The sequence below is a fragment of the Chenopodium album genome, chromosome 20 (genome assembly GCF_948465745.1).
Source record: "Chenopodium album chromosome 20, dcCheAlbu1.1, whole genome shotgun sequence".
In the NCBI taxonomy this organism is placed as follows: Eukaryota; Viridiplantae; Streptophyta; class Magnoliopsida; order Caryophyllales; family Amaranthaceae; genus Chenopodium; species Chenopodium album.
Window position 1 is genome coordinate 38,566,502 of NC_137853.1, and position 14,930 is coordinate 38,581,431.

Consider the following 14,930-nt stretch of genomic DNA (forward strand, 5'->3'; position numbering starts at 1 on the left):
CCCTTAAATAGAAAGGTGGTGGACTGGTGGTAGCTGTAGCGAGAGTAACACTAAGCAAGGAGTACAACTGTACAAGCGTTCGTTTGTGAGAGTGGATTGAGGAGTAGTGTAGCATACAATAAGAAAAATGCCTGATGAGTATGGTAGAACTGGCGACATCTAGTAGAAGGAAAAATGTCGGGGATGAGAAAGGCTGGTACAGTGGTATACACATCTTTGGGAATAGAATCAGGTTCATTTATGGTAGTTATGTTAGATGACTTAGATGGAAGAGTATTGTTAGATACACTTTAAAAATAAGGGTATTGTGGGGGTGATAATAGATTCTTGAATTCACTCTCCCGGATACGGGTCAACCCTTTCTTGGAAAAGGAGAGACGAGAGAGACAATTTCTTTGAAACCGAGGAAGGGTAATGCTACCCTTCTAAGAACTTATTCGTAGCATAGGAGGACCTTGGGACCCCAGGCCTTTACTTGGTAGTAATGAAACAGATCATACATATACATGTACCTCAAAGTCTACTTGTATCATTTGCATTTCAGCATGACAGTGTAAGTGTAACACCCTATGCTCTCTGGAATATGTGAATGAAATAACATGCTGTGCATTAAGTGTATTTGTTAAAGTTTGTTCTAGCAGGAGCATTAGGAGAATTCGTTATCAATATATTGGCTACATTTTAAATATTTGCATGTTCATTTTTTCTTAGCATTTGAATAATATTTGCCACATTTTAACTTTCTTATATCTGAATGCATCTCGTTCTGAAATCCCAACATGTATTGTCACATTATCTAATTTCTTCTGAAGTACAAAATACTCCATAAAACTTATTTGTCAAGTACTCATATAATTATGCAGGAGACAACCTGATTGATGACGAACAGGATTTGGAGACAATATTTGACTTATGAGGATCTGAACATTAGAATGTATATATACTCTTATGAGCTGGTGGTTTTTTGGATGTATATGACCAGATGGATAGGTTCTTTTGAAGCCTTGATGGCAAGCAACTATAGTAAAGTCGTAATTTGGTATTATAACTTAGTTCTTTTTAGTAACTTAGTGGTTTTGGGAGAGAGATTGTAAGCATTTCATTTTGTGAAAAGAATAGCATTTGAACTTGTAAATTTGTAGCTTTCTGTGCAGCAGATTAGCAGGTGCTTAAATTTACCACGAAGTAGCTTGAAACTTGCAAGTACACTCAGGGAGAACAGTGTATTTTGGTTTAAAAATTTAAGGGGGCAATTTTTAAACCAAATGCTAACTTGAATTTAAACCAACGTTAAATTTTTAAACCAAATGCTAGCTTGAATTTAAAACCAACGTGAACAAAGAAGCAATTTTTAAACCAACTCCTTTATTTCTCATCCTCTTCATTCAACATAATTACCACATTTTTAAACATTGAGGGATGAAGAGAGTGTTTGATAGAAAAATAATGGAATGAATAGAGTAGAGAGCCCTTTGAAAAGCCATGCACTGATACATGGAGGGAGTGGTGACTTTCTTGTTTAGTCGGTGATTTTCTCACAAATAAAAGTCAAAGCATGAAAAACATTTGAAATCGTAAGCAATAAAATTTATACTTCGTATTTAATTGCAACAATTTGACTTTTACACTATTCTTACACTCTATGTCGACTTTATTTACGCGGTATTTGGTTCTAGAGTGGTATGACTCATGAGAGATTGGAACTTGATTTTTTTTTTTTTTTTTTTTGAAACATGAAACTTGATATTTAATACCATGTGTTTTGAAAATCTTATAATGATTGGCGAAAATATGACTACTATAATGTTTTAATGATTATGCAGTTCATCATTGACTATTTTTGTTCAAATTATAAAGTTTATTTCTTTATTTTTGGTATAAGTATTATCAACAATTTTTTTTTTATTTATCCAAATTTTTAGTTCCATTCATGTAATTTCTTTTTTAATTTTATGATTTTTTGAATTTGATTTTTTTTACGTTGAATTAAAATTTCCAAAAATTATATTTGCTTTGTAGATATTTTTTTTTTTTTGACAAGATATAATGAATGGATCATATTGTTTACCAAACGCCGTTAAAATTTTAAAATGAGGTTACGCATTGGAAACATGAAATGAAAAACGTTAAAAAAAAACAGTGAAAGTATTACGGAGTACTTCGTACTTGCTCAATATTCATCAACAATCCCTCTAAATTCCAGTCTAAAAACAGTGATTTTTTTTACTCCTCTGGAAATTATTCACTCCTCTAAGAAGACGACGACAAACCAGTAAAATTGCTTGCTCATTTCGTTAATATCTCAAAATTTCTAGCATTTGTTTAAAAATTGCTTCTTTGTTCACGTTGGTTTTGCTTATTATGATTGCATGTTATAGTTAAATTATGCAATTACTGGTTTTTCCTGACACATTTGTAGAAATTATGTAAGACCCACTTGTTATAATTTGATTTTTTTTTATGTGAAATCAATTGTTAAATATAATGTTTGCATGTTGTTAATTTCTAGGGTTTTATGGAGTGTTAAGGCATTGGATATTCTATGTTGAAAATAATTCTAAAATTATTTTAAGAAATTATGATGCTAACATTTGAATCACCAAAATAAAAATAATTTTTTGTGATATGAACCATGAATTACCTACATTTTGGCCATGTACTTTAACAAACTGTAATTTTTGGTAGCTAGAGTTTTGACTTTTGATCATATCTGAATTGTTAGTTTTTAAGGGCTACATTCGATTTTGATGTGGGTTTTTTCTTTGTGATCATATGCTGAAGTATGTAATCTCTAATGCTATTATTTTTTAAAAAAAAATTTAAATGATGTTCTTCATTGGGGTTGCGTTTGAGAAAGTTTGTAATTAGTATTTGTTTGTATGGACTTTTCATATGATCGAACTCTAAATTTGCAGATTAGACAAATTGTAATGGTTTAGGGATTATGAAAATACCAACAATGTGTTAGATTTAGTCTTTATCTGAATTTTCGGATGTTTGTATTGTGAGTATGATGTTACATCTGGTATAATCTTAAAACAAGTCTTATCTCATCAGAGGTCAATTCTTCCTGTTTAGCACCATTTTTCGCTTGTTTTGAAGGTGCTAGATGGAGTATCTATCAGACGGAGAATCCATTGCTGGGGATTACATATCAGACGGAGAAACCATTGCTGATTCCGAGATTGAGAAGTATTCAGAGATACCATATCAAGCCTTGAGAAATGGGATTTATAAAGTGGAGAACTCACATGGCTCCTTTAAGTGCCCCTTCTGTAAGGATAAGAGGAAGCAATCGTGTGGCTCCAGAACCCTACTTCAGCATGCCTCAGGTGTTGCCTATGGCGGCTCTGCTCGGCGAAAATCTAAGCAGAAAGCCCAACATCTTGCTTTGGCTAGATATTTAAAGGATGACCTAGGCTTTGAATCTGCTGAAACTAGCTCCCCACCTGTGCCAGACCCCAAAGCCGTGTCTTTGAAACGAATTCTTGAAGAGGCTGACAAGCTGCAGAAAGCATCTTATGATGCAGGTCTATTTCTTTTTCCTTGGAAAGAATTTGTTAGGCTATTAGGATGAAATTCCCCAATTCAATGGGCCTGATTCGCGGTCTTTCTCTTTCTCTCCTCTCTTAACAATTGACAACTACTACAATGTATTTTTCTTTTATTAGTGCCTCTGCACATTGGTTCATTATACTTTGAACACATTTTAAATTTCTGTTTGCATGCTGACTCCCCTCTCCCCATGGTCTATTAATTGTTTCAAACTCTGGAATTGCCCGTATGACAGAGAGAGAGGTTAGTAGTAATCTGAATCCATTACTCATCCTCATATTGGCTGGACAACGTGCTTTTCTGTCTCTTGAGCTCGTGAAAGCCTTTTTTTTTTTCCTCATGTGTGATTTGGTTCAAGGAGATCATCCGCTGTCCCCACACACCATAAAAGACCAAATACTAATAAATTTTGCATGCTTGATTTTCAACAGAAACTCAGAAAATGCAACGCATTGCTCAAGATCATGATGCTAGGATAACACAAATGCAAGAGAAGATTAATCATGAACTTGAGACTAAGAAAATGCAGCTCGATCGGTATGATTTGGACTTAAGCAAAGACAATGTCTATACTGAGCATGTTCAGCAGAAACTGCAGGAGGAGGAGCAGGTTGATTCTTTTTCTTATTTTTCTGTTTTCATTGTGACAATCAACAAATTGACTCTTGGATTGGCATTCATATATGTTTAAAAACTATCCAATGTTGAAGTGTTTATTTTTTTTATTTTTTTGCAAAGTATTATTTTTTGAAATTAAATCTAGGATATCATTGCAATGTAAAGTAGTGGCAGCCCTGGCAGGTCCAGATAAGAAATTTTTTGGAGGGTCTTTATATTATTCTAGACGAGTAATCCTTTAAAATTGTGCTCACTTTGAGGCTTTGAGTTGCAGTAGAATGACAATGGGGTTGCTGCAGGGAAGATGAGGAGAGTGTAGTGTTTGCTTTGTCTTGCACATTGCAGCATGAATAGAATTTAGAGCTTGCCAAAACTGTTGTTGCTAAGTTGGTTGTGGAGATAGCAATAGACCACTGGTTAAAGACGGTGGTTCTTGGGGGTGCTACTGTACTTTAAGGTTATGCTGAACGAAGTGGAAAGATTCACTTTATTAATGAAAGATTCATTAGTATTGTGGTCCTCTATTGAGTCTCTTTCCTTTTTATCTTTATGTCATGTTTTCAAGGTGATATTAAGCAATGACTAAATATAGTAGACAAGGTTTGACTAGAGATTGCCCTTCTTGGATATTTGATTTGGTTGTCGTCGTACATCAGTTTTAAAAATTTAATGAGGTTTGTTGATGGTGCGGGATAAATTGGCACAGCTCTTGCTTGCTGTCTGTATCATTGGTTTTCTATTTTGTTGATGAGTGTCAACTAACTTGTTGTTTATGGTTTTTAGAATATTAAAAGAATCAATTCACTATACATGGCTTCCATGGAGCTGAAGAAAGCACATGTAAATGTTTTGAGGCTCACTGAAGAACAGAAGGTAAATGTCAACTGCCATGTGTCGTAAAAGCATGTCATGCTTTATACTATGTTTAGTTTTTACTGACAGAGATTTGAATTTAAATGTGCAGAAAGAAAAAGAAGAGCCCTTGAAGAAGTATCTTCAGCTGGAAGTTAAGCATAAGTTACAGTTGGAGGTCGAAGAAATTAAAGGAAAAATAGAAGTCATGAAGTATCTGGGAGATGATGACACTGATATGCACTAGAGGAAGATGGAGGAGATGACTGAAGAGTTAAATCTGAAGATTGGGGTTTTGAACCATTTGGAAGTCTCTACCGAAACCACCTCTTATTCAGAAAAGGGGCTAGAGGCTAGGCAGAAGTTTCAAGACATGCAACTAAAGATTGAAGAATTGACTGGAAAACTAAAAGAGATTACTCTTTCGAGAGATTCTGATCACGCTGTGATGCTGACAAAGATGGAGGACATGAAGGAAGAATTGAATGATAAGATTGAAGAAATCAACCATTTGGAAGAATTGAATAGAACACTTGCGATCAATTTAAGGCAGAGCAATGATGAACTGCAAGATGCTCGGACAGCATCAATCATAGTATGCCTTTTCCATACTATATTTTTGCAAGATATGCAGTCTCTTGGTCTTACACTTGTCTTTCAATTTTGACTTTAAATTTTGGTTTGTGCCACAGTTTCTTTTCCCATAAATAAATATATAATTAGGATATCAATAACAACATAACCTCAACATATCTTTAAAGTGTATGTCCTAGGCAAGAAGGAAATTAAATATACATCGCCTGTGCATATAATAAAGCAATAATTTTCATTATATTTTGTTATTTCAGATCCATCAATTATATTTTCTGTTAATTATATATCATATATGGCAAGGAAACCCAGTCTCTTTAATGTGAAGGTTAGGAGGAAAAGGAGAGAGCTAGTTTGCAGGTAACACTTAACAGTTGAAGCTTATAAAAAAGTGCATGTTAGTTGGACAAACTTATCTGTTAAAAAAATTGTTTTACTTATATAAGATATTGTTTGTAAAAGGTGGTATATAACTTGTAGCAACTATTTGCATAATTCTCTACCTAGTCTCATGTTCTAGCTCCAGCTTATATGTCCTGGGTTTCAGACTGTTATTGTGTCAATTTCTTTATCAGTGTCGGTCATTTTGACCCGTGTATGAGGCCTGAACAGCCGTATCAAAGTAACATAGCCTGCATGTCAGAAATATCGACAATTGAGATGGTTTATCTCTGTTCATTAATGATATGTTTTTTTTTATTATTTTTTTAATATTCTTTATTTATTTTATGCTTTATGGTTCTGCGAAAACATTTATCTTTTTTTTTTTTCCCCCCTTGTGATCTAGGGTCTGTTAGACACTTTGCCAGGTAATTACAATAATATTGGAGTCAAAAGGATGGGAGAAATTGACGTAAAGGCCTTTATTAAGGAGTGCAAGAAAAGGTACATTGGGAATGCGGCCATGACAAAAGCAGGAATGATGTGCTCACTTTGGCAGGAGAATTTGTTAGATCCAGCTTGGCATCCTTACAAAATTATTGAGATTCATGGAGAGACGAAGGTGAATTATTTTTGTTGTTCAACTCTGAGACTTGAACTTATCCATTACATCCATCTGTAAGCAATGAGATTGCATTTCATCCATAGTGTCACGACAATTTTGTGTAGATCAGCTTATTATACTGCAATTATTGACAATAAGAATGTTACATACCTAAGCCAACTGCATCCTGCTTTGATATCGTTTTATTATACTGCAATTGAAACTTGTGGATCTATTTTTTAAAATACTTGCATCAGATATCTGACAGTGGCAGACTTTGCAGGAAAATGAGTGAGAATAGGGAAGTATTTAAAAAATTATCTATTGTGAATAATCGAACATTACACACCAGTTGATATTCTATTAGGAGTGTGTTGGAGAGTACTGACACTCCTCCCATGAACAATAATTTCATCATTTGCAGTGTCGCCATAGCTGCAAGCTGAGTTTGGAGCTGGAAATGTCAAAATAACTCTCTCTCTCTCTCCCCTTAATAAACTGCTTGCTTGTATGTGTGTGTTTGTGTGTGTGTGTTTTTTTTAATATTTTTTAATGTGTTAAATTTTGATAATGTAACAGTATGTTATGGTGCTGTAAGCCTGTTAGTAGATGAGTACATGAAAAGTAGTACATAGTAGAGAGTATTGGCAGTATCTTCATAATTGATTATAAAACCGTGGTATACTTTAACTGTATGTCGAATACTTCAACCTTAAAATGGATTCATGGTGCAGGAACTAATCAACACGGAAGATGAGAAGCTGAAGAAGCTCAAGGTGCAGTGGGGTAATGAAGTCTACCAAGCCGTTACAATGGCCTTGCAAGAACTCAACGAGTATAATCCAAGCGGAAGATATGCAGTGCATGAGCTTTGGAACTTTAGGGAAGGACGCAAGGCAACATTAAAGGAAGTTACAAATTTTGTTTTTCAGAATCTGAAGAGTCTTCATCAAAAGCGCCAGAGGTTGTATTAGCTCTTTAGTAAACTAATTAGTTGGTTTTGGGTGACGAGTTATACACGAGACAACTTCAGAATTTCTTGTATTCCAGCTTGACTAGTGGTCTAGTTATCGCTTATAAATATGTAGCTACACAACTGGTAATAATTTTAAGACTTGGGCAAGTTTTTTTTTTTTTTAGTACTCCGTAGTTTGTAGACATTATAAAAAATATCGGTGTAGTAATACGGTTAATTCTAAGTAGGGAGGAGGAGATCATATTCAGGCAATTCAGCTCCTTAGGTGGAACTAGAATGCAACTCTTGACTCTTCTGTAGTTCTAGGAAATGTTTCCTGGTTTGAAGGTGATGATAAGTCAATGTAGGTCTGAATAGATTGTAACTTCTATTTTCAAGTATATCTACGGTATTAAACTTTATTTTTGATATAAATGCATTTCATTGAATTAAATGTGAAAAGTTCATGTAATACTACTCCCTCCGTCCCTAAATTACATTCCTATTTGGAAATTTACACGGGAATTAAGGAGGGAAGATTAAGACAAATAACAATAATTAGATAATGCAATGGGAAATACAAAGATAGATTAGTTATTACTCTTGACATGTCATCAATCCTTTGCAAAAAAGAAGGACCAATCACATGCTTCTAATTGAAAATTTTTAACCAATCATATTTTTTGTAATTTGGCACAAGGATTATGAGTGAGATTAGGTAAGGATGAGTGAGAAAGCATTAAACATAAAATAGAAAAAGAGAGTTGATTTACTAAAAAAAACTTACCAAAAATATAAAGGAGGAATGTAATTTTGAAATACCAAAAATAGAAAGGAGGAATGTAATTTAGGGACGGAGGGAGTACTAATAATTATAGGATACTGCTATATGTAGTCTACAAATAAGCATGAACTATCTTTTCTGATTTGATATCCAAATTATTCCAAAAGAAAAGAAAAATGATATACATAACCCTTAGGACTACATATAGACATTAAATATAAAATAGAAAATTGTATAAATTTAGGAAATTACTCCCTCCGTGCCCATTTGATTGTCACTTATGCCACTTTAGGTAACCCAAAATGTTTGCCACATTTCATATTTTCATAATAATTACTCGTATTAAGATATATAAAAAGACTTTTATACCCTAATTTTTTTGTCCTTATCAAGTTCTCTTCCTATTTTACCCGAACATTTGCCATAAAATTTGTGTCAACTTTTGACTAATTTAATGTCTTACACTCTTGAATCTCATAATTTCTCCTTCCCATGTACTTAAATTACTTTTTTGATTGAAACCGTGGAGGAAGTATAAAAGTATACTGACAAATTTTTTTGACTGATTTACGAGTGTGTTTTGACTTTTTGTCATGAATTTGTTACCACACATTTTTTTTTTTTTTTTTTTTGAATAAAAAAATTACGCATTGGAAAGTGGAAACATGAAATGAAAACGTTACAATCCCTTGAAATTCCAGTCTAAATTCATCAACAGCCCCATGAAATTCCAGTCTATAAATAGTGATTCTTAACTAGAGATTCTTTACTCCTCTAAGAAGAAGACGATAATTCTGCATTAGGCTGTTTCTGGAGCACTCCAATATCAGTAAAGTTACTTGCTCATTTCGTTGATATTTCAAAATTTCTAGCATTTTGTTTAAAAATTCCTTCTTTGTTCACGTTGGTTTTGCTTATTATGATTGCATGTTATAGCTAAATTATGCAATTACTGGTTTTTCCTTACACTTTTGTAGAAATTATGTAAGACCCACTTGTTATAATTCATCTTTTTTGTAAAATCAATTGTCAAATATAATGTTTGCATGCTATTAGTTTCATGGGTTTTACGGAGTGTAGAAGCATTGGATAAATAACCCATAAAATTTCTATGAAATTATGATGCTAACATTTAAATCACCAAAATAAAAAGAATTTTCTTTTGATATGAACCATGAATTACCTAAATTTTGGCCATGTACTTTAACAAACTGTAAGTTTTGGTAGCTAGAATTTTGATTTTTGATCATATCTGAATTGTTAGTTTTTGAGGGCTACTCAATTTTGATGTGGGATTTTTTTTTTTTTTTGTGATCATATGCTGAAGTATGTAATCTCTAATGCTATTTTTTTTTTTTTTTTTTTTTTGATTTTTATTTATGATTTTAAATGATGTTCTTCATAGTGGTTGCGTTTGAGAGTTCGACATTGATTTGCGAAAGTTTGTTATTTGTTTGTATGGACTTGTTATATGATCGAATTCTAAATTTGCAGATTAGACAAATTGTAATTGTTTAGGAATTATGAAGTACCAACAATGTGTTAGATTTAGTCTTTATCTGAATTTTCGGATGTTTGTATTGTGAGTATGATGTTACATCTGGTATAATTTTAAAACAAGTCTTATCTCATCAGAGGTCAATTCTTCCTGTTTAGCACCAATTTTTTTGCTTGTTTTGAAGGTGCTAGATGGAGTACATATCAGACGGAGAAACCATTGCTGATTCTGAGATTGAGAAGTATTCAGAGATACCATATCAAGCATTGAGAAACGGTATTTATAAAGTGGAGAACCCAAATGGAACCTTTAAGTGCCCCTTCTGTCAGGATAAGAGGAACCAATCGTGTGGCTCCGGAACCCTACTTCAACATGCCTCAGGTGTTGCCAATGGCTCTGCTGAGCAAAAATCTAAGCAGAAAGCCCTCCATCTTGCTTTGGCTAGATATTTAAAGGTTGACCTAGGCTTTGAATCTGCTGAAACTAGCTCCCCACCTGTGCCAGAACCTAAAACCGTGTCTTTGAGTCGAATTCTTGAAGAGGCAGACAAGCTGCAGAAAGCATCTTATGATGCAGGTCTGTTTTTTTTTTTTTTTTTTTTTCCTTGGAAAGCATTATTTAGGCTATTAGGATGGAACTCCCCAATGCAATGGGTCTGATTCGCGGTCTTTCTCCCCTCATTTCTCCTCCTCTCTTAACAATTAACAACTACTACTATGTATTTTTCTTTTATTAGTGCCTCTGCACATTTGAGCATTTTTCATTTTACTTTGAACACATTTTAAATTTTTGTTTGCGTGCTGATCCCCCTTTCCCCATGGTCTATCTATTATTTCAAACTCTGGAATTGCCCGTCTTTTGTTGGTGCTAGAGCATGTTCCTATTCTAGCTTTCCATTGACACTAGGAGTCCACCTGTGCAAATTAGACAAATGCTCAGTCTAGAATCATCCCAGGGATTAAAATCCATTACCCATCCACATATTGGCTGGAGATTGTGTTTTTCTGTCTCTTGAGTTTGTGAAAGCCTTTTTTTTTATTTTTTTATTTTTTTTTATGTGTATTAAGTTTAAGGAGCACATGCCCATATCCCCACACACCATAAAAGATTAAATACTAATAAATTTTTGTGTGTTTGATTTTCAACAGAAACTCAGAAAATGCAACGCATTGCTCAAGATCATGATACTAGGATAACACAAATGCAAGAGAAGATTGATCATGAGCTTGAGACTAAGAAAATGCAGCTTGATCGGTATGATTTGGACTTAAGCAAAGACAGAGTCTATACTGAGCATGTACAGCAGAAACTGCAGGAGGAGGAGCAGGTTGATTTTTTTTTCTTCTTTTTTTTCTGTTTTCATTTTGAAAAACCAACAAATTGACTCTTGGATTGGCATTCATATATTTTTAAAAACTATCCATTTTTGTAGTCCATTTGGTGATTTGCATGTGTTGGAAGATGCTCCGTGAAAGAGCCACAAAGTTGAAGAGCCTTGTTTTTTTTTGTTTTTTTTTTTTTTTTTCCAAGTATTATTTTGTGAAGTAAGATCTTGGATGTCATGTGCACGGCAAAGTAGTGGCAGGTCCAGATAATATTTTTTTTGGAGGGTCTTTATATCGTTCTAGAGGAGTAATCCTATAAATTTGTGCTCACTTTGAGGTGTTGAGCTGCAGTAGTCAGATTGGGTGGAGTGTAGTGTTTGCTTTGTCTTGCACATTGCAGCATGAATAGAGTTAGAGCTTGCCAAACTGCTTTTGCTAAGTTGGTTGTGGAGATAGCAATAGACCACTGGTTGGGGGTGCTACTGTACTCTTGTTGTTGTTCAAGGACTTTAAGGTTATGCTGAATGAGCGGCCAGTTTCACTTTATTGATGGAAGATTCATTAGATTTGTGGTTCTCTTTTGAGGCTCTTTCCTTTTTATCTTTATGTCATGTTTGCAATGTGCTATTAATAAATGACTAACTATAGTAGACGATGTTTTACTAGAGAACTGTCCTTCTTGGATATTTGATTTGGTTGTCGTCGTACATCAGTTTTGAAAACTTAATGAGGTTTGTTGATGGGCGGGATAAATCAGCACATCTCTTGCTTGCTGTCTGTGACATTTGGTTTCCTATATTTTTTATGAGTGTCAACTAACTTCTTGTCTATGGTTTTTAGAATATTAAAAGAATCAATTTACTATGCATGGCTTCCATGGAGCTGAAAAAAGCACATGTAAATGTTTTGAGGCTCACTGAAGAACAGAAGGTAAGTGTCAACTGCCATGTGTTGTAAAAGCATGTCATGCTTCATACTATGTTTAGCTTTTATTGACAGAGATTTGAATTTAAATGCACAGAAAGAAAAAGAAGAGCCCTTGACGAAGTATCTTCTGCTGGAAGTTAAGCATTAGTTACAGTTGGAGGTCGAAGAATTAAAAGGAAAAATAGCAGTGATGAAGTATCTGGGAGATGATGACACAGATATGCATCAGAGGATGATGGAGGAGATGACTGAAGAGCTAAATCTGAAGATTGGAGTTTTGAACCATTTGGAAGTCTCTACTGAAACATCTTCTTCTTCAGAAAAGGGGCTAGAGGCTAAACAGAAGTTTCAAGACATGCAACTAAAGATTGAAGAGTTGAGTCAGTTGACTGGACAACTAAAAGAGATTATGCATTTGAGAGATGCCGATCACGCTGCGATGCTGACACAGATGGCGGGCATGAACGGAGTATTGAATGATAAGATTGAAGAAATCAACCAATTGGAAGGTATGACTGCAGTACTTGTGATCAGCTTAAGGCAGAGCAATGATGAACTGCAAGATGCTCGGACAGCATCAATCAAAGTATGCCTTTTCCATACCATCTTTTTGCTAGATATGCAGTCTCTTGGTCTTACAGCTGTCTTACAATTTCGACTTTAAATTTTGGTTTGTGCCCCAATTTCTTTTCCCATAGATAAATATATAGTTAGGACATTAATAACAACATCACCTCAACATATCTTTAAAGTTATATATCCTAGGCAAGAAGGAAATTTATTCCCTATGCATATAATATAGCAATTTTTTTCATTAAATTTTGTTATTGCAGATCCATCAATGATAGTTTCTGTTAGTTTTAAATATCATGTATGGCAAAGAAACCCAGTCTCTTTAATGTGAAGGTTAGGAGGAAAAGGGAGAGAGCTAGTTTGTGGGTCACACTTAACATTTAACAGTTGAAGTTCATAAAAACCATTGAATTTAGTGCATTTTAGTTGGACAAACTTGTTAATCTCATCTTATTTTTTTACTATTATAGGATATCGTTTGTGAAAGGTGTTATATAACTTGTAGCAACTATTTGCATGTTTCCCTACCTATTCTCTTGTTCTAGCTCCAGCTTCTATTTCCTGGTTTTTAGACTGTTATTGTGTCAATTTCTTTATCAGTGTCCATTCATTTTGACCTGGGTATGAGGCCTGAACAGTCGTATCAAAGTAACTTAGCCTGCATGTTCGAATATCAACATTTGATGTGGTTTATCCTCTATTCATTGATGATATGTGTATTTTTTTTTTTTTAAATTTATGCTTTACGGTTCTTCCTCTGCACTGGTCAGAAAACATATATCTTTTTTTTTATTTATTTAATTTTTTCTTGTGATCTAGGGTCTGTTGGACACTATGCCAGACAATCACAATAGCATTGGAGTCAAAGGGATGGGAGAAATTGATGTAAAGGCCTTTATCAAGGAGTGCAAGAAAAGGTACACCGAGGATGCAGCCATAACAGAAGCAGGAATGATATGCTCGCATTGGCAGGAGAATTTGTTAGATCCAGATTGGAATCCTTTTAAAATTACTGAGATCCATGGACAGTTACAGGTGAATTATTTTTTTTGGTTCAACTCTTAGACTTGAAGTTATCCATTACATCGATCTGTAAGCAATGATATTACATTTCATCCATAGTGAAGCCATTTTTTGTGTAGATCAGCTTATTATACTGCAATTATTGCCTTATTTGCAATAGGAATGTTACATGCCTAAGCCAACCCAACCCTGCTTTGATATCACTTTATTATACTGCAATTGAAGCTTATGAATCTATTTATCAAAATACTAGCATTAGATATCTGATAGTGGCTGTCTGGCAGACCTTGAAGTGACTTACAATAAATTCCAGGTAAATGAGAGAGAATAGGGAAGCATTTCAAAAATTTTCCATTGTGAACATTTGAACAATATACCCCAATTGAAATTTCGATAATGTAACAGTATGTTATGGTGCTGTAAGCCTGTAAGTAGATGAGTCCATGAGATGTAGTGATTACTGGCAGTGTATTCATTATTGTCTCATAAAAACTAGGTATACTATAACTGTATGTCCAGTACTTCAACCTTAAAATGTATTCATGGTGCAGGAAGTAGTCAACGCGGAAGATGAGAAGCTGAAGAAGCTCAAGGTGCAGTGGGGTGATGAAGTCTACCAAGCCGTTACAATGGCCTTGCAAGAACTCAACTGTTATAATCCAAGCGGAAGATGTGCAGTGAATGAGCTTTGGAACTATAGGGAAGGACGCAGGGCTACGTTAGAGGAAGTTACAAATTTTGTTTTTCAGAATCTGAAGACTCTTCAAAAGCGCCAGATGTTGAATTAGTTCTTTAAGTAAACTCGGAACAAGTTGGTTTGAGTTTGACGATAAAACTTCAGAATTCCTTGTATTCCAGTTTGACCAGTGGTCTAGTTATCGCTTATAAAAATATTAAATAAGTAGCTAAAACAACTGGTATAAAATTTCAGACTTTGGCAAGTATGTATTTATAGTTTGTGGACATTATAAAAATATCGGTGTAGTAAGACGGGTAATTCTAACTAGGGAGGAGACCATAGTCAGCTTCTATGCTCACAAATTTTCAAGTATGTCAGCTCCTGAGTTATCTGAAACTAGAATGTAACTCTTCTATAGTCCCAAGTTATTTGAAGGTTATGTAGTTCTGTACTACTGAGTAGAATGTGACTTCTATTTTCAAGTATATCTAAGGTGTTAACTCCATTATTGCTGAAAATGCATCAGTGAATAATATTTGCCTTTTTTTTTAACCCCTGTACTATG

The 14,930-nt window shown here is 34.3% G+C and overlaps 2 pseudogenes across 2 annotated transcripts; both read left to right on the forward strand.

The window, feature by feature from the left end:
* Nucleotides 1-3,109: 3,109 nt before the first annotated feature.
* LOC145597190 (factor of DNA methylation 1-like) lies at nt 3,110-7,861 on the forward strand (annotated as a pseudogene). Its single transcript, XR_014103307.1, has 6 exons — nt 3,110-3,530; nt 3,987-4,165; nt 4,957-5,046; nt 5,138-5,620; nt 6,404-6,619; nt 7,336-7,861. The product of XR_014103307.1 is annotated as a factor of DNA methylation 1-like (transcript).
* Nucleotides 7,862-8,872: 1,011 nt separating this feature from the next.
* On the forward strand, nt 8,873-14,814 carry LOC145598674 (factor of DNA methylation 1-like; annotated as a pseudogene). Its single transcript, XR_014103596.1, has 7 exons — nt 8,873-9,169; nt 10,023-10,414; nt 10,987-11,165; nt 12,004-12,093; nt 12,185-12,676; nt 13,483-13,698; nt 14,238-14,814. The product of XR_014103596.1 is annotated as a factor of DNA methylation 1-like (transcript).
* The last annotated feature ends 116 nt before the right edge of the window (nt 14,815-14,930 follow it).